This window comes from Herpailurus yagouaroundi, unplaced genomic scaffold (assembly GCF_014898765.1).
Source record: "Herpailurus yagouaroundi ecotype Mexico unplaced genomic scaffold, PumYag 165, whole genome shotgun sequence".
Taxonomy (NCBI): domain Eukaryota; kingdom Metazoa; phylum Chordata; class Mammalia; order Carnivora; family Felidae; genus Herpailurus; species Herpailurus yagouaroundi.
The window spans coordinates 14913285-14935548 of record NW_024412406.1 but is presented as its reverse complement, the minus strand read 5'-3'; the positions used below and the strand labels follow the sequence as shown (position 1 = coordinate 14935548).

The following is a 22264-nucleotide window of genomic DNA, read 5'->3' as shown; positions in this document are numbered from 1 at the left end:
AGTTTCTGTTCCCAAAGAGTTTACGGTTTTAAAATGGATTGGCTTGGGGTCCTGAAAGAAGGAAACCGGTCCCCTTTTTTTCACTAACGTTTTCTTTTTTAAATTTTTTTTTCAACGTTTATTTATTTTTGGGACAGAGAGAGACAGAGCATGAACGGAGGAGGGGCAGAGAGAGAGGGAGACACAGAATCGGAAACAGGCTCCAGGCTCCGAGCCATCAGCCCAGAGCCCGACGCGGGGCTCGAACTCACGGACCGCGAGATCGTGACCTGGCTGAAGTCGGACGCTTAACCGACTGCGCCACCCAGGCGCCCCACTAACGTTTTTTAATGATATTACTTGTGCGCTATGTATCCATGTTTCTATCGTCTTCTGTTGTTTTGGTTCAGTGATTATTGTTTTGCCACTATTTTTTTTTTCTTTTGTAAACTTACCTATGACTTACCTTTACATTTTAAGTTTTTAAGTAAATATCAGGAGAAGAATGAACTCAGGATCCTGATTGAGAGCCAATACAGTAAAACTTTGGATTGCAAGAATCTTGTTCTGTGAGTGTTCTGCAAGACGAGCAAACATTTCTAATAAATTTTAACTTGAGAAACCAGAGATGTCTTGCAATGTGAGTAGTGTGTGACACAGAACGCCACATCATCACAACTGAGCCAATGGTTCTCTCTCTCTCTCTCTCTCTCTCTCTCTCTCTCTCTCTCCCCCTTGCTGTGGGATTGTGGTGATCCTCTCCCATGCTGAGATGCTCTGTCTCAGGCAGCGGTGTTTGGCAGAAATCAGTGATCTTTCAAAACGTTGGAAGGTGCCCAGTGATCTTCCAAAACTGGCATTAGTGTATGTTTTGTCACTTGAAAGCACCTGTGGACAGCCCTTTGCTTTTCCATACAAGAGAAAGCTTAGGAATGTTTCCTTCATACTAGGTCAGGCTGCCTGCAGATATAGGCCCTTTCCTCTGCTGCCTTATTGCCAGTTACATTAAATACAGTAGATGACAAGAGTTTATTAATACTGTATTGTAGTCAACATCCATGTGAGTATATACGATGGCCCCCATGCAGAAAAAGATTCCATTGAGCCAATAGATAGCAGTGATTCTGTTAGTGACAGTGAAAGTCGTCCTACACCATACCCCTCCTTTCTCTTGTCTCCCTCACAATAGCCAGAAAAGTTTTCAAAAGTAAGTGCTGGTTAATTTGTTTATTTTTCTCTTTATTTTGTATTTTCTTTATTACTTTGTATTATATTACAGTACTGTAATCATTTTTATATGAATATTCTAGGGTTGTGGAACGAATCATCTGAGCTTCTGTTATTTCTCATGGGGAAATTCTCTTTGATATACAAGTGCTTTGGATCACAAGCATGTTTCGGGAACAAATTATGCTCGCAGACCAAGGTTTTACGGTCCCTCTTCATTAATTTCCTAGACATTAGGCAAATAACAGGGACATAGGGACTGCCGTATGGCCCTAGTTAGGAAAATTCTCAGTTCGGGGTCTGATGTCCATTTCTTTCAAAATTAATATAACGTGAATCTCACTCAGATATTCCCAAGTTTTTAATCTTATATATTGAAAAAAAATACATGGAAGTAAGAAAGTTAGATGATATGTGCCCTGGATCTAGCCCACTTTTTACAATAAAGCAGGGCCACAAGAAAAAATATATTTTCCAATAATTATTAAGAAGAGCTGTGCTGCGTTTACAATTACATTTGCCTGACATTTCTCAGCTAAGCCACTATAGTGGCTTAAAGAAGAAATGCTGCATGGACAAAGATATTTTATGCTTCTGAACTCACAGCAACTTGTCAAATTCTGTAATGCAACACCAATGAAACATAATCACTCCAGTTTAAGAGAATCTTTGCCGTTCTTAATTTTGTTCCTAATAAAAGTGCATGTTGCTATTGAGAGAAAAATACACGATCTGATAGATTGAATCTTGGGGTTCATTCCCTGTCCACCAATGACTTGGACATTAGCCTGATCCTCCCTGAGCTTCACTTTTCTCATGTCTGTCCCTGCTTCCAGTTTTCTACCTTTTTTCCCTGCTACATACCTTAACTCAGGAATGTTCATATTACGAATGAAAGATCATTATTTGACTCATTGGGTTTAGGATAAACTCCATCTGAAACACCCTCCACCCTTTCTTCCAGATTTTTATTGCTGAAAGTCACATTTTCTTCTCACTGGATACCCATACTTCCTAATATTATGTCTCCTAACCTTATTTATCTGTTCAAATGAGGACTAATACCCAATGCTCAAGTACCAATTTCTACAAGATGGGTTTAAAAGAGATTTGTAAAAATGTTTTGCATCCTTTCTGCATTTATCATTGAATCCACTCCATTTCACCAAATTATCCCATTTGAGGGTTACTGTTTTGTCCTAAATGGTTTAGCGCCTCATTTCAGCCTCCCCAAATGATTTGCAGGGTAGCTACATATCCCTTTGCGGCACAGGCAGGCTTGCGCTTCCGGGAGAGAACTTCCCCTCAGTGATGAAACCATTTGTCTGGCATGAAAGCTACCACTGGCTCCAGTGCCACCTCCGATATAGCCGTGCAGTCATTGAAAACATGAGCAACTTGGATGCCTGTTGTGTAGCACGTGACTTCATTTAACAAGCAACCGTGTCTTCTCTCTTTCTGAGAGTGATTTGGTTCAATGTGACTAAAGGCAGTGAAGTATAGTTGAAGAAGAATAAGTCACCGTCTGAAGCTGGGTAGCCCTGAGTGCAGGATGTCCCAAATTATAAGATTTATTCTGCATCTACAGACACTTCATATGATATGAATAGTAATGGGATACTTGTCACACACATATTGCTAGCACGGTGGGCCTTTAGACGACATTTGTCATTTGCTTCAAAGGAAAAAACCCAAGACAGTGTTACCGCCAAAGAAAGGGGGCTTCACAGATTCACACATCCCATCAGATTAAGCATTGGTGATCAGAACTTTTTCTTTTCTGATACTTACAGATGACCTCAAAGCCAACTTCAGAAACCATTTTAAGAATAAAACATTTCACCAGCATCGGGGAATCTTATTCTTTCAGTCATTATTTGTATGCCAAAATAGGTGCTGCGAAGATGATGGTTAGCAGAGGTAATAGGAAAAAAAAGAGATCCAACGGTAGCTACCCTTTTGACTTTCTCTTACAGAGATTATACCTGGCCGTCACAGAAGATTGGCTCCTCAGCTGGAGGCTTCCCAATTCTTATGGTTTACCTCAGCACAATACAGAATTCAAGTTATGTCCAAAGAAGTAAAATCAGCACAAAGTACGTGAGCTTATGACTTTCCGCGTTCTCGCAATTCCAAGTGTTTGCTGATAGCTCTCCCCCCACCCCCCATCAGATTCCTCTGTGGTCACACTAACCTCTGGGGACTCCAACAGCATCGCTTGCTCCCAGCCCCGTGGCACAGGGCAGCCTGTGACAGCCAGGATGCCTCAGGACCCAGTTACCTTTCTTCCCGCCAAGTGACTGGAGCCGCCGGCCCTCTCAGCCCCACTGATGATTTGTTTACTATGCTTCTGTTGGGATTCTTGGCCAACTGGCAGCACCAGGGGGAAAAGCACCGTGGTGTCTTAAGTGCACTAAATCTTCGTATTAGCCCCCTGGCTTGGTAAACCTTTCTGTTGGCTTTGTTTTCTTTTCTTCAAGCATGACAAACAAGTGGTTTTTCTTTTTCACTTTAATGATTCTTTAGACAAAAAGGGGTAGTTTAGGCCTTTCTCTGAGGCTGATAGGTGTTTCTGTTTAATGAGGTTTTTATTATACTGTATTGGCTTCCCTGAAAAGAAATTACAAGCAGCAAACAGCTGATAATAGAACAAGGCTGGAAGAAACAATAACCAAGAGGGGGAAAAATTAGTGTGGCGGTGGATGCACACGTTGTAGCTCGGGGACCAAATGCCATTTCCATCCTCCTGTGGCCACCACTGTACTGGTCATAAAGTGATGTGGGCACCCGTGTGCCAGTGATGTGTGCATGAGAGATATGAATATAGATATAGACCCAGCTAAACTGCCATCTGTGGAGGAAGAAGGGTGGCGAGCTCAGTCTAGACAAAGATGAGTGGAGCTCCGAGTGCGGGTTTACAAGGGCTGGTCGGTTACCATGGAAACTAATTGGAGCTAATAAGTAAAGGGACATTTTAACTGTGGGAACAGAATAGGAGGGGCTATTTTTCAATATCACCGTTACCTACAATTAATCTCTCATTTTAGGAGTGTCCTGACTTAATTCTTACGAGGAAGCCAATCGCCCTGCACACAACCTCACCCTGATCAACATCACATTCAAATGCTGACTGTCATCTTCCAGAACGTGCTGTATTTTAGGTTTAGATCTTTCAAAACAGAATCAATTTCACTTTTTTTTTCCCCTTAAAAAATAAACTGTTTGCAGATGGCAAGGAGAAAGGAAGAGAGGTAATGGAAAATTCTTAACTTCTAAACTGACGCTCTGCTGAGCACTGAACCGGGCTAGAGGGAGAGGGAAGCTGGGACCTTATCCTACAGCACCGGCTTCAGGTTTTTGTTTGAGTTGATTTTCTTTAACAAAAGCATTTCAGAGCATCAACCAAAGAAAAATGTGTCCTTGTAGACTCATGTTATGATACTTTTGAAAGGTGATGTTTATGGACTCTGCACAGAGCAAGAATTAGGTTCATAGCAAATGAGCAGGAGTGATGGCTCAACTTGTATTTTCTTATTTGGCAGCAAGTTTTAAGTAGTATAAATAGCTGAAGTTATCGATAAAAGGGAAATAGTAGCTGGGAATTAATGAAAAGATTTACAATCAAGAACAGAATAAAAATGTTTGTGTTAAAAGGCACTTTCAACAATAATGTGGGTCAGAGCCCGGATCACTTGGGAATGTCTTACAGAAGGTGTGTTACAAGCACAGGGTTGATAAAACGTGATTCAACACCTTTATAGTTTCTTAGGTTTTACTTTTGTAACTCAATTACAGTTTAAGAGAATGCAAACTACCTTAATAATGTCTCCAGGGCCTTCAAAATCTATGCAGTGGAGGTAATCCAGATTTTCAGACATGAGTCTGGGTGGATTAACCAAAAGAAAAAAAAAATTTTTTAATGAAAAAAATTGCCTCGCAATAATTGCCACTGTTAAAATTTTTATGGTGCCCAAGGGAAGTCTTAGCCCTGTGGTGCCACTTGCCATTGTTGAAGGCTTCTGTGTTGATTATGTATCTGGATTTAGCTGATTAGGAGTAGTGGTTTAGTACATATAGTATATATTGTGAAACACACACCTCATAATCACTTCTGGGAAGAAATTAAGCAAATGAATCAGAACTCCGACCTCTAATTCTTTTTTTTCCCCTCATCTTTTCTACAGCCCAGTTACAGAAAAAAAAAAAAAAATCACAATCTGAAAATTGTAGTTCTTAATTCTGTACTTCAAAACATTCCACCAAGAGCAATTTTTAAGTATCTTAATATAATATCACATTAAAAACTCCTGGAAAAAAACAAGCCAGTCAAGTCAATTTTGCTAGCTATTGAAATAATTCTCTTTGCGATGCTGGCATTCCAAACGCGAGATAGCCAGTTGTAGTCTAGATTTTAATGCTTTGGGTAAGTGTAAAGTTTGTTGTTTTGTTTTGGTTTGGTTTTTTGTCTGGTTTTTATGCCAGCACACCCATCCCTGTTCAAAGAAATTCAAAAGGTGCAATATTTAAAATGTTGGCTCCCCACAGACACTGTCAGGGAGTTGCTAATATTTCAAACTCCTATTTTCCTTTTCAGATTATCAAAATTCCTTAGAAGTCTGATGGCATATTTTAAATGGTGAGATTTGTAGCAATTAATTTATTGCCAGATATGTCCTTAAAGCACTGTAACAAGTATAGCCATTTTCTGGTTCAGACTGCTATCAAAGTAATTAGGTCTGTAAAAACAGTTCAGAGAACTCAAAAAAAAAAAAAAAGGAAAGAAAAAAGAAAGAGAAAAAAGAAAAGAAAGTAAGAAAGAAATGCACATAAGAAAGAGACATTGAAATGACCAAAAATTGAAAACATTTCAAAGCAAAATTGTTAATGAGCTGCTTGAGCTATATGGACATTATAAGTGCAATTAACTAGAAGCCAATAAAAATAATCAATGACAGAGTGCAGCCCTCTAGTACCAAGTGCTTTTACAAAGAGATGTCTGTGAAAGCAGCAAGTGATTAAAAAAGCCACCTTCATCTATGGGGGTGCGTGCTATTTTACATGAGTAGAAACTAAAATGATTTTCGTGGACTATGTCTGAAGTTCAGCCCGTGGCAAACGGTGAAGAGCCGTACGTGGGAATAGACAAGTTTCTGCTCTTAGCCCTGTGCCCCCACCCCTTTTCTCCCTGGAATGTTGGAGGCAGCCATGATCTAATCAAAGGAAGGTAGGAGTTTAGATCTCAAAATGCAGATGTCACATTTCCGTGCAAACTGCTCCTACATTAACACTTTATCAGTATGGCAGGATGAATCTTTTCTCTCCTGGGGGTGGTGGTGGTGCGTGCGGGGAGGGTGCCTCACTGAGAAGATTGCCCTCACTAGGTTGGCCAGGAAAAGATTTTTAGTGTTTCAGTGCATCCCCGGGAGGGTCCCAGTCGTCCCCGGGGGAGCACAAGGAGTTGTGAAAAGTAACGCACAACTGGCCACCAGAATAATTCATTCCCTCCACCTTCTCTTTAGCACCTCCCACTCCTCCCCTCTTTATAGCCGTCCTTTCTCTCTGAAATCTCAGGTTACTTGACTGGGAGTTCTCAGACCTCCAGTTTCAGTCCTGCCCTCAGCCTCCAGTCGGTGAGAGACACCCAGCCCCAGCAATTGGATTGGGCAGCCCGTCTTGACACACCACCGTGCTGAGTGCTTGAGGACGTGTTTCACCAGATGGTTGGGGTTAGTGTGTGTCATCACATTCGAGTGGGGATTAGGAGCAGGGAGGCTGTCTTGCTGGAGCTGTGTGGTCTTCTCCAAGTGAGAGTTGCGGGCAAGAGAGCTACTTTGCCTTTGGAAGCAGAGGAGGAATTCATTTGCTGCAGCCACAAGAAAGGCAGTTTTTTCAGGTAAAGTAAAAGACATTGAATGCTTCTCTCCCTCCCTCCCCCCCTCCCTCCCTCTCTCTCTCTCTCTCTCCCTCTCTCTCTGAACATAGTTTTGAATGGAATGCTAGCACAGCACACTTGTCAAAGCCAGTTGTTGCTCTCCTATCAATGCTGCTATTGTACGGTGGACAGATAACAGTGAGGAGCTGGGTGCTTGGCTGTCTTTATAGAGCGAACACTCCCCATGCCTTGCTCTTGAAGGTGTAGCTGAGAAAACGCCTTCTGGAGTGGCATTCGTACTCTCTAATGCCCTCCTTACCTACCCGAAGCGGGAGCTACGGATTGTTCATAAAGGACGCGTCAGGCCGAGAGAGCATTTATTTTAGCTTTCAGAATTAAAATTCACTTTGGAACTGTTGCATTTTACGCCTCACTTTATAAAGCTCCCCGTAAGAGTCTATTACTGAGTTGCCGGCAGAGGTGGAAATGCTTCCTTGCCCGATTTTTAAAACGTGCATTATGTCTGATTTATGACGGACCCAAGTGTTTTTAACACAATTTGGCGACTGAAAACTCCTTGAGAGAAGAGGCTGCCCTCTGAGCAGCTGATAGATCGGCTTTAAAACAGAAATGCTCAGAGCTGGAAGAAAAGCAGAAAAGGAGGAAGTAGGAAAATGCTCTTTAAACGGAGTTTATCCCTCTTGCAGCTGCAGGGAAGCAGATGGAGGGAATTCATTTGCAGATCTGTTTGTGAAAGTTTTACAAGTCATTGAAAACTAAAGTAGCATCTCTGTGATGGATCATTAAAGTCACGACATTTATAGGTTTCAAACAGGCTATCTGAAGTGTTAATTAAATGGAAATAGATTTTCTGGCTGGGTTATAAACAAACATTGAAAAAAAAGGCTTTAATTATAAATTAGTCACTGGAAATGAATGGTCATCCGGTGCCGGAGCAACAGAAAATGAGTTGCCATCATCTGTGTGAGTAGCTATTAATGGGACCAATCTGCCAAAAGCACCCACCAAAATTAAATTGAGCCGAATGTAACAATGGGGTTTATACACTACGTTTAGTGTGTGGCATAAAAAAAGGCCTTTCAAACTGACGCCTTATTTTTACAGGGATCAAAAAATAAAATTTTCATTTTTAAAATTTTTGGCCGAGCTAGGGGAGTCAATGAGTTACTTCTTCTGCACTCTAACAGACTTGCCCTCCTACGTTCATGTCCGTATACCTGTGGTGCTCAAGAGTTCTTGTGTCTACCGGACCCTCACATTTGGTAGAGAAACCCAACACTGTCCTTACCCTCCGCAGGTGAGAAATCTGATGAATAATACTGTATATAAGCTATTCTGAAATGGGAGCTGTTTAATAGGCTGAACAGCAGGATTTATGGCTAGTGCTTTGTGATTTCTGTACTCATTCAACTGCCTAAAGATGCTTGTAAAATTATGTTTCAGGTTGCATTATACATTTTTTTTTTTGCAGTTGATATTATTTCATCTTCTTTTTTAAAAGTTCTGATTAAAACAACGCTTCAGCATGGTGTGTAGTTGTTATTCACAGTGTTCTCTGGTCTCAAAGCCCTTCAGTGAGAAATTATCCTCATAAATAAGCAGGCAGCTATGATGACTGAGTATTATCCGGTTCCCAATATTACATAACCCAAATAGGACTAAGTTCATAAGCTGAAGTCTTCTGGAATTCCAGTCATTCCACTTTGGCTTTACAATGGAACCGGGGCTTAAAAAAATAAAGACAGAAAGGCAAACTGATATCTGGGGTTGTGTTAGGATTAGGACTACGCGCACAGCATGTAGCAGGTATCGTGCTGACCACCAATGCCATTTTTCACTCTCATGGAAGTATTTCAGAAGAAAGTAAAGTTTCTGCTCACAGGATGGAGATGAGTGTGATGGCATCTAACAAAGGCAAGTTTCATTTAGCCATGGAGCCCCACAAGCATATGTCGCTAATGTCGCAGACTGACCACCAGGCTGCCTGCCCAGGACTTTGACAATATGGAAGAAACCCCCTCCCCCAAAAGCCCATTGCAGGCAGGATTAGGCGGGATGGAAGCAAAAAAGGGAATGTTGAGAAATAATAAATTCACACCTTGAGAAGGCAAAGTGGTGTGTCCATCCCCCCAACAAGGCTAAAGTACGATGAAGTTACTTAGCACAGCTAAGAGGCTCTGCTTAGAAGACAGTGCCCACGGGGCAATCCCAGTTGCTTGTCAAAATCTAAATCTACGGTTCCAGATGGTAAACATTCAGAGACATATTTATGGTGACTTCTACATACCTCCGTTTGACATTTGGTTTCTTCCTGACAGCACTTGCGCCGGTAACACACATGAAGTTCCCATCAGTATTGCAACAGCTGTAAAAGTGTTTGAGCACCAAGGCTGTCCCTCCCGGTGAAGGAGAACAGATTCTGGGGGGGGGGCCGGGGGGGGGGCAGATCTCCACTGGCACTATTGATGCATCCTGCTATCTAGGCACGCAGTTAGGTGACGAATCTCAGAGGCGAAAGGCCATCTGAAAGCTTGATTCAGTAAGTTGCAAAATCCATTTTTATGGTCGAGTGGAAAACTAACATACATCAATCCAAATATTCACTGAGCTCATGCTAAGTTGTGAGTGGGAACCTTCATCAAAGAACTAAAAGGGCTCCTCTCTGTTCACTTCTAAGGAAATTTATGTGACTGCGGGCAGATTGTTGTGGTCATTTCCATTGTAATAGTTAATAGTAGAGACAAGTGTCAAGAGTGACACTTTGCATTTCCTTTCCTAATTATATATCCATATGGGAATGCATAGGGGCTTGCTTCCTTTGTATTTTAGATTTAAAATGGTTTACACATTACGAATCTATAAAGCAAGTTTTGTGACACTGAGTATTAAGCTTTTCCACCCATTGCCATGTGGTTGAGGCCAACCAGCAGGTCAGGTCAGGACATCTGGTTCTTTTTTCCCTGTACAATATTTTTGTGTAGAGAGTGTGGAGTATGTTTAAGGGGATTAAAATGTTTAAGGCGCTGACTCTAAATAGATTATTATTTTTATCACCATTATTGACTTTGAGGGAAAAGAAGCCCATGTATGAAATTAATTCTATGGTCATATGGTAAATTTACCTCTACTTTAGGTTAGATCCCTGGCAGGGGGAGGCGTTTGAAAGAAGATATTTTTGGAAAAAGTTTGTCCTGAAATGTGTTTCCTATTTAAAATATTTTCAATTCTATCTCAATATGCTAGGAAGGAGGGGAATTAGCCTGTTGGGTTTTTTTTTTTCTCTCTCTCTAATAGCCCCCTCACCCCCGTAGCTAATCTGTCGTCAAATTCTGTGAGTCCTTCCTTTAAAACATCTCCCACATCTGGCCCACAGCCACCGCTCCAGTACAATGATTGCATCACACACGTGGATCATTACAACAGCCTCTTATCTGGTCCGCCTGCCTCCATTTCCCTCTTCCATCCACCGGTCCAGACTGAGCTTCCTAAAACTCTGCTTCCATCAAAGCATTTCTGAGCTGAGAACTACTACATGGACCCTCATTACTCACAGAATGAAGTTCACATGACATGCTGGCCATCTGTTCCTTGGTCCCAACTTTCTGACAGCGTCTTCCACCAAATCCTTACAGAAGTACAAGCCAAACCTCCTTTTCCCTGCAGCCCAAGTGGCCAGTTCAACTCACCCCCCAGCCCCCAACACCAACCCCATCCCCACCCCCCATCCCTGCTTCCTGGTCTCTTCTCTTACCGCAACCACTCTACTTTTCTAGCTTGTCTGCAAAATGAGGGTCTGCCCTCACAGGCACTGTTCCTTCGGGTTCTATGTTTGTGAGAGTGTGTAGAACACACATCATCTCTCTAACTTCATCCTTCAAAACTGTCAGCTTAAGTCCCATCTCTTCCAAGAAGCCTCCACTGATTACCACATCTCCCAGGGATGTTTTCCTTCCCTTGAAGCTGACCATTCGTTATGTATGGGTTGCACTTAGCACAACCGCCTTGATTTTATCTTGTTTTCTATTTTGCCATTTTTCCCTTGACTCCTCAGGAAGGGGGAGGTCTCCTAAGACAGGGACTGGCTTGATCTACCTGTATTCCCCACGGAAGACACTAATAGTTGTGTGTTGACTAGTTCACAGGGACATTCAAACATCCAAGTCACTTTTCTCTCTGGTTACCCCACTTTAGAGCTGTTTGCCAGCTCTAAGAGTCTTCTCCCCCCGTGAGAGAGAAGAAAAACAAAATGATGCCACTTGAGTGGTTGTATTTTGGGGTAGCTTAGAACAAATTCCACCTAAACAGAATGCGAAATTATTGCCCCAAATGAAGTTTGAGTATTACAATGACAAATCTCCATCTATTTCAGCTTTCTGTAACTATGGTAGAAATTACATCTATTAGCTGCCCCTCATGGTATAAAATTTCAACCATGATTTTGAAAGCGGGAGAGTACAGTCTTCAGTTCAGGTGGACTTGTGTTCTAATCCAGGGACCACCGCTCAGTAGCTGAGTGGCCTTGGACGGTGACTTGCCTTTCAGCCCCCTCCTCTGTAAAACAGAGTCAGAAGTACTTACCTTGAGGATGTTGTGGAGAAAACACACAAAGCGCTGGCTTGGCGCATGTGCAATAAATGGGAGAGAAAGGAGGTTGATAGGTGCGTACACAGATATAGATCCAGGATGCGTGAATGTGTTCATCTCAGTTATGTTAGTCGTTGATTTTATGTATTTACGGTGTGTCTGTAGGTAGCCTTTTCTGTCACCAAAAGCAGGGGGGGAAGGGGAAGAAAGATCAAGAGAGTAAGACTCTCACCAATAGCAGGGGCGGGGAGAGGTGGGGAGAGATGGGGAGGGCAAGGAGAGGGAGACAGAGGGAGGGCAGAGGAAGTAGGAGAGGGAGACGGAGGGGTGGCTGCTTTTGGCATGGAGCAACTGAGTTAATGGATCTGTGGGGACAATGGTGACAGTTGAATACACTTTGCAGGGAGGAGCAGAGTCCTGGGTCCTGCATTAAAGGATAATAAAGAGCAGGCACTGGGCTGCAGCGCTGGGGGGAACAAAGGGTCCGAGGGGTGGACCCCAGCAGGGAGTGGAATTCACCAAAGGGTCATGTGCTCCTCTTCCTTCCTTCTGGCCCACTATTTAGAAAGAAATAATAACTTGGCAAAACATTGTAGGAGTCAGGTCAAGCTTCCAGAAGTAACTGGTAAAGCGAGATACCACTTAGACAAAACCAGGGGCTTGGACCTTTGCTGTCCTTCACCTCCAAAGCAAATTTAACAAAACGCTGGAAGCAATCAGCCTGAGCTCGGTTCTCTTCCCAAACTGCACCCACCATCAAACATCGAGCCTACTACTCTCTGTGTCCTTTCCCCAGAAGGACAGCTCACTGAGAAATTATCTAACAAAGCACTGAATGCCACCTCCCAAACATATCTGTGGACACTGGTCATTCAATTTCAGTTTTCAGGATCTTGGGATACATTAAAGGATATTCTTTCCAAGCCTGATCATCTGGTGTGCACCTGCCCCAGGCCAGGGAGAGGAAAGAAACTCCTCTAGCATAAAGGGCAAGGAGGCCTTTCTGGAGATCCCTCCCTGTCCCCGGCAAACACGTGCATAGAACTTTCATTAACAGTTATGTTGCCTGACTTCGTCTCGGCTGCTTCAGTTAAACTAGCTCCCTCTGCCCCCAAAGTATATGATCTTTGTACTACTGCACAACAATGTGTTAAACCTTGTTAATTTAAAAAAAAAATGGAGGTCTCTACTTCACCTTCAAAGGTAGGACTTTTTCTTATACTCTGATTTTCTTTATAACCACAGAGCTACAAATCTGTGAGACATATTTCTTCATGTTTTAAAATGTGAATCCCACTTTCTCTGTCCCAAAAAATAAAATAAAAAACGTTGAAAAAAAAATTTAGAAAAAAGGGGCGCCTGGGTGGCGCAGTCGGTTAAGCGTCCGACTTCAGCCAGGTCACGATCTCACGGTCCGTGAGTTCGAGCCCCGCGTCAGGCTCTGGGCTGATGGCTCAGAGCCTGGAGCCTGTTTCCGATTCTGTGTCTCCCTCTCTCTCTGCCCCTCCCCCGTTCATGCTCTGTCTTTCTCTGTCCCAAAAAATAAAATAAAAAACGTTGAAAAAAAAATTTAGAAAATGTGAATCCCAGGGACTGGGACATGTCACCACTTAACTGTAGTGGGTGAGACTGATGTTAAATTGCTAGGCTGAAGAAATGAACAGACACACTGTGCTTCTGGGTAAAAAAAAAAAAAAAAGAAAGAAAAGAAAAAAGAAAATTCATTGTAGGACGTAAAGTGTCCCAAAATTAATCTCCACATTTTGTGTGATACTAATCAAATTTTCACACAAGGTTAGATGGCTGGTGGTGGGAACAGAGTTCAGGAACCGGCAAGAGCCCGGATGACTCTGCTTAAAAGTAAAATAAGGATTCTAACGTTCATCTGGGTAGTAAACACATGAGCAAGCCTTGACATTTTTGTAAGAGAAGAGTACCATTAGTCAGATGGGGACTTGTTTTCTCACATATCCGAGTACGTTATAAAACTACCGTCATTCTATTCGTGAGCTACGGCTCTGACATAGATTTTGACCTACCTTCACATATTTTTGCTTCTGTTGTGTTCTCCTCAGTTTTAATCTATTTGTTGTCATTGGCATTGCCCAGATCTTTAGTTCAGCTACAGATTGCTGTTTCTAGATACTAGTTCTGTTGCTACAATGAACTGAAACCCTGACTAGTTTTTTATGACTTGTGTTACAGTTCTCCCCATCTGCGAATAAAGCTAATACTCTATGAACTTTTTCACTTCATAAAAAACCCAAGTTTGTCTCAAGAACTCAAGAAAATCCCTCTGAATCCATTCCCTTGATGAAAGAAGCCCGAAACATACCAGCCTAAGAGCTGTCCCAGTTTTCTGAGCAATATACTAGAACACTCCTAATAAACAAAATAGAGATCTGAATTACAGAGAGTTTTGTCTATTGTCCAATTTTGTGGTTTGTTGTTGTAGCTCACGTATGTTGTTATATAACACCTGCTATAGTAATTTAAAATAAAACTGAAAGTTAGACTCTTCTAAGATATCAGCTATACCAGAGTCATGGTGAGAAAAGATTAACTGCATGCCAAGTGTGCATTTATTAAATTAATTTAGAAGTGTGCACCTGTGGATATTATCTTCAAACTCATATCACTAATATGGCTTAGCACCAAAATCACCTCTCTATAATATAACATGTCCTTTGGATAGACTTCCTGCCAGTTTAAAGCTTCCCCCTTAACCTTCACCTGCCAATAATCAATCTTCCCCTGAATAGAAGTTCTGAGTAAACAGATGTGCTTGGCATTGCATCCAGATATTCTTGAAACTTCAGCTTTTTAACTTTCATGTATAAGAAGTGCATCCCAGCAAAGAGGCCCCTGCAAATCACGTGATTCTTTTTTCCTCTTGAAAGCTTCATGCTGCTAAGAAAAAGAAGTGTTCTGAATATAGCAGATGAATAAAAGCGTAGGTGATGTAATATTTGTTATTTGAGACACCTAAAGTCTCCACATGTGTTATCACCAACTTTTTCGTATATAATATCTATACTTAGTAAAAGAGATTTGGGGGATATGCTCAATGTCAAACAGCTTAAACTACTTTTTAGCCGTTGAGTTGATGCCCTAAGGAATGGCCACAATGTGCCTTCTAAATAGAATCTAAATAGAGCCAAAAGGAACAGACTTAAGAAAACTCCATCGATCTGTTAATTTGTCTATTCTGTATGTATTTGACAGCTTCCTGTGCATTTCTGTCCCAATGTGGAGAGGAATGCAAAATAATACAGGACACCATCCTTGCCCTGAAGGAATATCTAATTTAGCTGTGAGGGGAGACATGCACACAAACAATTGTTTAATAGTAATGCAAAGAATGTGGTGATTAAATACCCCTTGTTAAGGTCTAATAAAATAAAAAGGACATCAACAGAGCCCCCTATTGGAGGAATGGGAACCTTAGCTGGGCAAGACTTTGCTCCAGATCATAAGCAGATGAATCAGAGCAGTGAATCTTCTCTATCCTTTACAAACTGTGTGGGGCCTATTGACCCTCTCTTTCATTCAGTTTCCTTTTCTATAAAATGGAGATATGGTTACCACAAAGGGTTGTTATAAAGGTTAAGTGAGATAATGAAAGTAAGATGCTTAACACAGGGCTTAGACCACAGTAAGCGTTCCTAGGGCTGTATCTTTCCAAGATGGTGGAAAGCTCCTCTTCAGCAAGGACTTGGACTTAAGCCAGGTATGTCCTTTTCAAATCAAGACACAGCATTTTGAATCAGAGCATTTGTATAGATGCGCTTTGGGAATACAATGAAGGAGGGCACTAGACAAAGAGGAGAAGGAAGAAGGGAAGGGAGAGAGGGAGAAAAGAGGAGTGATAGAGGGAAAGAAGAGAGAAGAAGAGTAGAGTGTGGTCCTCTGATGCCTCTACTCTCTGTCTTCTGTATTAAGCATGTCACGTCAGAGCTACATTAAGCTAGATTCTAGATGTGTCACGACATCTCAAGTATACAAGTTGAACTTTATAGTTAAAATGTACCTTAGGAAGTTTAAGCAATAGGCTTTTCAAGAATGGAGGAAGTGAGAAAGAGAAAGAGAGAAGAGAGACAAGACAAGTGGAACAAGACAAAGACCAAAGGTCAAAACCAACAAAAAAAAATGTTGCCCAGTCCCAGTGACGATGTTGAGAATGAAGAAAGGATGGGTGTAGGAAACATTATGAAGAGATAAAATAACAGCATCAACAACTTGGTGATTGGTCAAATAGAGGACAAGTGACAAAGGTGACACTGATGTATCAAAGCCAGGGAACAGGGGAATGGTGACACCACATAAGAAAATGGGGGTGCTGGAAGTAGAATTTCCATTTTGCAGCACTCTAAATTTCCAAAGTAACAATGGTCGTTGTGGAATAAATGTTTCTCTGTTATCCGTAAACTGATAACTATGCCTGGGATAACTTTATAATACTTTATAATTTAAACATGAAATCGAATTTCCTGATCAACAATGATACATAAGATGGAATGCACAACTGTGATTTTTCTTAATAACATATTCCTCCTTGGATCAAAAGGATCTTCTCTCAGGTTAAGAAAATGGTTGGTCAAATAACAAGTCTAGTGTTCTTAAACTCTGGGGACGTAATAAATTTTCAAGTCAGAATAACAAACTACCTCTACAGAATACCTATAATTCTCTTCTTCCAACTAAGAAAATGCTGATGGAGAGGGACATATAATTAAAAGGGAATCTAGAGGCAAGAAGAAATGAAATATTTGAGTTGCTTCTGTCCATAAACCTTTAAATTCTACCGTAGAAGAGTTGGACAACCTTTTCGCAGAATGTATGAATGACTTACTTTACAAACGGTATAGACACTCCCTTCTTCATTCACCGTAAAGACAAATCATTCTTAATTTTAAGGTTTGGGATAGGTTTCCCCATCCCCTGCTTTTCTTTCTATCCCCTCTTCCTTTGCCCTTTTATTTTATTTGTTTCCGCCACATACGTCGTAATAAGATCCTCTTCAAAATAATAAGAGTTTTAGTCACTTCTTGGTACTAAATCAGGGCATAGTTTCCAGGATTAGGTGTAATTTTATTAGAAATAGAAAACTGTATTTTCCATTTCAAACTCTGGCACTAGATGTGGGGGGACAGCATGATTGAAAGAATACACTACTTGAGTCAGCAAGATTTAGAATTAAAATGTAGTCTTATTACTAGAAATAAGTGGGAATAGCATTGACCTGTGGAGACGTGACAGCATTTCGGTTCCTCAAAAGAGACTTGGGTGCTATTCAAGTTTTTAATGAAGACTTCGGCCTGTTTTATTTTACTCAACTGAGTTTTCTGAACCATGTTCCCTGGTTCCTATGGGAGAAATGCCAGCCTAAGTAACAGCACCTGTAATCCATTTCTCATTCACGGTTGCCATGCATGATGGTCTAATTGGTATGAGCCAGTTTATATTTGAAAGCTATTAATGGCTAATGATTTAATTGGTACTTCATGAGACATCCCGTTTAATGAACCAAGGGGAAAAGATATAATACACAAGCGCCACAGTTAGATCAATAAACGTCATCTGCCGCAAGCACAAAAGTTGGGCTTAGCTGCCAAGCTTAATACCAGGTCAGATCTCTTCATCTGGTACCCCCTTAGGTCAATGGGTAGTGTGCTTGCTTGGAGATTGGGGTATGGAACGTGAGCTGCTATTCCTAAACTTAATTTCAGACCATCTAAATCCCGACTTCAATTCAGGATTCTACTCCTACATGTTCAACTTCCAGACCTGCCTCAGAGAGACAAAGACATATTGAATAGAGAGGTGTGGTCCTCGTGTAAAAAAAAAAAAAAAAAAAAAAAAAAAAGATTAAGTGGAGAGGAAGCCAGGAAAATGTCAATGTAGTCAAAATATATTCTGTCAGAGTCACTTTTTTAACACAAAAATTAAGACAAAAAACAGAGAGCGATACCCTGTATTGTGCTTCACGTATAGCAATTGTTATTTTCAATAGCCATTTCGTTTCTCACTGTTGATCTACCATTCTGATCAACCACGCCGGTAGTCTCAGAAGTGGAATTGGAGGTGTTCCTACAATTGTTTTTTCCGTTGTTATAACCCCTGTGGAAGCTTAGAATACACCACTCGGCTGCCTCATTGGTTCAGGTAAATCATATTTCATGCTGAGCAAGTAATGAGTTCAAATGTTGCTAGCAATGAAATAAAATTTGCTGAATAATGGCAGTAGTATTATAGTTAGGAAAAAGAGGCAGGGTGGTTCAGTGGAAAAAAAACATTGGACGTCTGGGTTCTAGAGCTTGGCTACCACTAGCCATGTGATGTTGAGCACATCAGTTAGCCTTTAGGGAGCACGCTGCCCACCACCTCTTTGCCTTTATTTTGCCCTCCCCCCACCCCACCTAGATTACATTATTCTCGGCTACTGGCAAACTCTGCTCTTCCTTAAAACAGGCCTGAATAAATAAAACAGACTTCTTGAAATTAGAAGGTGTGGTGGGGGAAAAGGGGAAGGACTTTAATTCAATTCTGCATCACCTTATGCTTCTAAATCGAGCTCTGTTCTTTGTCTCTTTCTTATTCCTACTCAACTTACATACCACTGTTAAACCGACCTCCCTTCCGCGCGGTTCACCATGTCAGCTCTTACCCTAAAACAGCCATCTCTCCACTTTCTACAGCGCCCAGTCTAAATAAAATATCAGCATCCGAGGACCTGCATAATCTTTCCCACTAGAACCACCCCACTTTCCACATAAGCTTTCTGCTCTTCATGAAGCCGGTGCAGCAGCTAATTTACATCACTTACTTCCACTCCTAAGCATTTGCTCCTACTGTTTTCCAGGCTGACAGTGTCCTCTCATCATGCTTCTGAACTTCCAGATTTCACCCATCCTTGAAGAAAAATCAACCCCCTTCCCTCCGTGGAACTTTCTTTCCCTAACTATTCCAGTGATAGACCTATTACTTCTCATAGGTGCTCTGTCACCACTTAAAATCTTGTCATGTAATATTAGCTCTTAATTAGGTACAATTTTGCATTTATTGTTACTCTTCATAGATTTTTTTAAGGACAATTGGGATAGAAAATTGCATTTTGGTTACTGAGAAATTTTAGCAAACTAATCAGCAACAAATCCACAGCTCCGCCAGGCAATTCTCTATCTTAGGTGCTGGTTCTCTGGCTTAAATGTTTTTCCATCTTCTGCCCACATCACTTTCCAGGGCGGCGTTTGAGCCAGCTGGATTCCATCCAGAAACAGATTCAAATAGACAATAGGCCAACTCGAATTCCCATCTTCCTTGATTAGTTGTGAAATTGTATAGCTGGGTGACACTCACAGGCCAGCCACTCAGGATTCTATGTTATCAATTAAATTCTGTTGAGAGCTGAACTGAGGAGTTTGTGACAATTCTGTTTTTAAGGACCTGTAAAATTATGGCTAGACAAGCATTTCAGAGATAGTGACAGATATGTAGACTTGTGCCACCTGAATGAATATATCCACTATCTGCTGCATAGCATAAATTAAAATGCCCTATAAACTCCATAGTAAATCATACTGCTTCTCCCTCTCTCTGTTTCTCTCTCTCTCTCTCTCTCTAATTTTACAGTAGGATTTGATTGTAAAAATTCTTTGGCTAAGGAGTTTTCTCAGTTGTAGGACAATTAGAGAGTCAGATGACAGGCTTTAACTTACGCAAAAGAAAAAGGAAATTAACACACATTCTGTCAAACCTACCAGATCTTTGTTCTTGTAGTTTTAAAAAATAATCTAGAATCAGGGATAGATTTTCCAGGAAAGATATATAAAACACTATAGAAACCCAGAAGGTTAGAGGTATACCTTAGAGATCATCTAAGTAAAATCCCTCATTTTACATCTGAGGAAACTGAGGCCTGGTGGGTATTCAGAGACCCGCCTAAAGTCACAAATGTCATTCTTACCAGAGAAACTTCTACAAGCTAGGCTTCATCAAGAAGTGCATGTCAGTGAAATTCTACCAGGACCAAAGGGAGTTCATAGGTCTATTGTACATTAGGATCTAACAAAAATGTGAAGGCATGAGCCCAGTTTTGTTTGTGACCATGGACCCTCTTGCTGAATGCTATGATGAATAATCAGGTACTGTCGAGAATTCTTGGGACTGGAACAAATACCAGAAAAAGCATTTATTGGATATATTCCTTGCAGAAAATCCATTCTAACAAAAATACCCAAGCACTGTTGCTACGGATGATCTGAACATTATGTGGTGTTAGTATAGAGAACTTTCTTTGTAGAGGCATGTTCTAACCTACACTAAAAGGATCCTACCCAAATGATGATGACAGTAGTAATCATTATCCCTTCAAAACATCGTTTCTTAAGCTAAATCATCGGAATTTGAAATATTTGGGTATGCAAATATTTCTGCACCCCATAAAGCTGAATCTGAGAGAAGACAAGCCCGAGTCTAAAGAGTTAGTAAGCGGAGTAATCAGTGTTAGAACTCATGTCTTCTAACTCCTTTTTCACTGCTCTGTGCTTCAAGCGATTCAAGAAACATCACATTTTCTCAATATTGGGGAAAACTGTAGCATTAGAACAGTTGAGCTTTTCCTCAGAAACGTCACCTCATTGAGAAATAAACATTTGAAATTCTTACTCAGGTACTGCAATTTTCCCAAGGGAAGCCTAAAAGCAATATTCTTCATAGCTTAATAAATTACACAAGTGTATATACCATTATATATCTGTATAATTTATGTTGAAAACTGACTTATTTACAAAGGAAGTAAAATCAATCATTATTGGATTACCAATGTATTTCTTAGTCATTAACTGACATTTTTTGTGTTGTATTATAAAGAATAACAATTTAATAATTCAAAATAAAAGATGAATTCAGAATGCTTAAGTGTGGCTTTGACTTTTTGAACAATAGTTTTGTTCCTAAAACGTGTTCTAGATTTCCTTTTTTTTGTTGTTGTTTTAAGTATCTAAAGGAAGCCATTATGATTTTTAGGGCAACGAAAGAAATATGTGACCGGAAAAGCAGTATTTTTATAAATATTTTCAAGTTATTGGTCGTATTTCACTCCACTGGAGAATGTGATTGCAAGTCTGGTTGGAATTATAAAGAAATTGAACTTACCAGTGTTACAACTTCTGATGAAAGGAAGAATTCTGCAGAGAATGCAAAGATAATGTGGCAGAATAATTACCTGTTTGTCACATAGCTAAACCGTATTATTACAGCAAATGCCAAAAAGGGATTCTATGAAAGATTATTTCTTTGGTTCACGCGAACACTTAGTTTCATACTATTTTCGACTAAGCCTATACACTGAACTCTTCTGTAAAACATGCTTTCCTTTTTCCTATTTGTATTTCAGCTGTTGTCTATAATGAAAATAAAGCAGGTCATGTTCACTACTTAAAGGGAGGACCACAAGAAATAAAGCTGAGCTCTTATTAAACTCTTAGAGCTCTATGGTCCTGCCATTGAGCAGCAAATGCCCTTGAGTTTCTGTGACCTTTTCTCAAACATGCTCATAATCTCTACCAAAAATACCACACAAAATGGCAAACTGTTAAAGTAAAAAACAGCGTAAAGATTCAAGTCTTTGCAGGAGGAATAGAATTCCAAAGTTATGTTGCAAAGTGTGAGAGCATCTTTGTTGTTTCTCTCACGCATCACAGAGACTCTTGAGTTAGCTCTATTCTTCATCTTGTTCCAGACATGTGCAATGGACTTTCTTAGTTTGTACTCTACTGCACTTACAACTTGTGAGTCCTCTGAAGTTTTATGTAATTGAATTGTTCCCAGTATAAGAAATGCACATCCTTTGATTTTATATAACAATGTATACCTTTCCAAAGTGCTTTCTTTTTTTTTTTTAAGTTTATTTATTTATCTTGAGAGAGAGAGCGAGAGCGAGAGAGAGAGAGAGAGAGAGAGAACAGAAGTGGGAGAGGGGCAGACAGAGAGGGAGAGAGAATCCCAAGCAGTTTCCACGTTCACAGTGCAGCCCAACGCAGGGCTCTACCTCACAAACCATGACATCATGACCTGAGCCGAAGTCAGATGTTTAACTGACTGAGCCACCCAAGTGCCCCAAAAGTGCTTTCAATTGTTTATTTGATTTCGGCAACCCTGTGGAGCATGTCACACAGCTAAGCATCTGTGCCCCTTTTAAAGAATAAGAAACAGACCCACATTCTTAGGCAATATATACTGAAAAATATTTAGGGGTATAAGACCATGATGTTTTCAAATTACTCTCATCAAGTTCAAGGAAAAAAAATATATATATATAATATATATGCATATATATTTCAGTGGGGGGCAGAGATAGCAAGTGAACAATTGATAAAGGAATTGGGGCCAATTGTTAACAATAGATGAATCTGAGTAAATTGTCTTGCTACTTTTCTGCAAGGTAGCTCAATTCTCCAAGCCTCAGTGGGTTTGTTTGTTTGTTTGTTTGGTTTTTGGTGATTATTTTCCATTTTTTTTTACAAATTTTTATTTACAAAAATTTTTAAAATACAGGAACACAGAGGAGTTAAATAATTC

General features: G+C 40.6%; 1 protein-coding gene and 1 long non-coding RNA gene across 4 annotated transcripts in view; one reads left to right on the top strand and one right to left on the bottom strand.

Moving 5' to 3' along the window:
• Positions 1–1302: 1302 nt before the first annotated feature.
• Positions 1303–21935, bottom strand: LOC121038146 (uncharacterized). The gene is made up of 3 exons (XR_005794187.1): positions 21924–21935; positions 18293–18302; positions 1303–1417 (listed from the first exon to the last, which is right to left on the bottom strand). It is a non-coding gene; the product is annotated as an uncharacterized LOC121038146 (long non-coding RNA).
• Positions 6784–22264, top strand: part of SULF1 (sulfatase 1) — a 178002-nt gene continuing 162521 nt past the window's right edge. For 2 of the 3 annotated variants that reach the window (XM_040487645.1, XM_040487642.1), the window contains exon 1: positions 6784–7099. The gene's annotated coding sequence lies outside the window, so the exon portion shown is untranslated. Of the gene's footprint in view, positions 7100–8286; positions 8397–22264 lie in introns of all 3 variants that reach the window. The other variant, XM_040487644.1, reaches the window with a different exon arrangement.